The following is a 272-nucleotide window of genomic DNA, read 5'->3' as shown; positions in this document are numbered from 1 at the left end:
TGCGACGTGTTTGTGCGTATGAGAAAAAAGACAAGCCTCGCGATCCAGTGAGCGATTGAGTTGAACAGTCAAGTATATGGGTGACGGGGTCGCTACAACGTTCGAAGTACTGTGCCCAACAGTTCCGCCCGGTGCCCACATAAGGCCTATAAACATGATTCTACATATAACCAGCAACCACAGCGATGCTTGAACTTTTAAGCTGTTGTAAAAGAGAACCTGGAACATCACAGAAGCCGTGTTTGGCAGATTCAAGGCTACTACCCACCGGC

This window comes from Opisthorchis viverrini (assembly GCF_000715545.1).
Source record: "Opisthorchis viverrini unplaced genomic scaffold opera_v5_302, whole genome shotgun sequence".
Lineage (NCBI taxonomy): Eukaryota > Metazoa > Platyhelminthes > Trematoda > Opisthorchiida > Opisthorchiidae > Opisthorchis > Opisthorchis viverrini.
The sequence above is the reverse complement of the archived record's forward strand: the minus strand, read 5'-3'. Positions refer to the sequence as shown.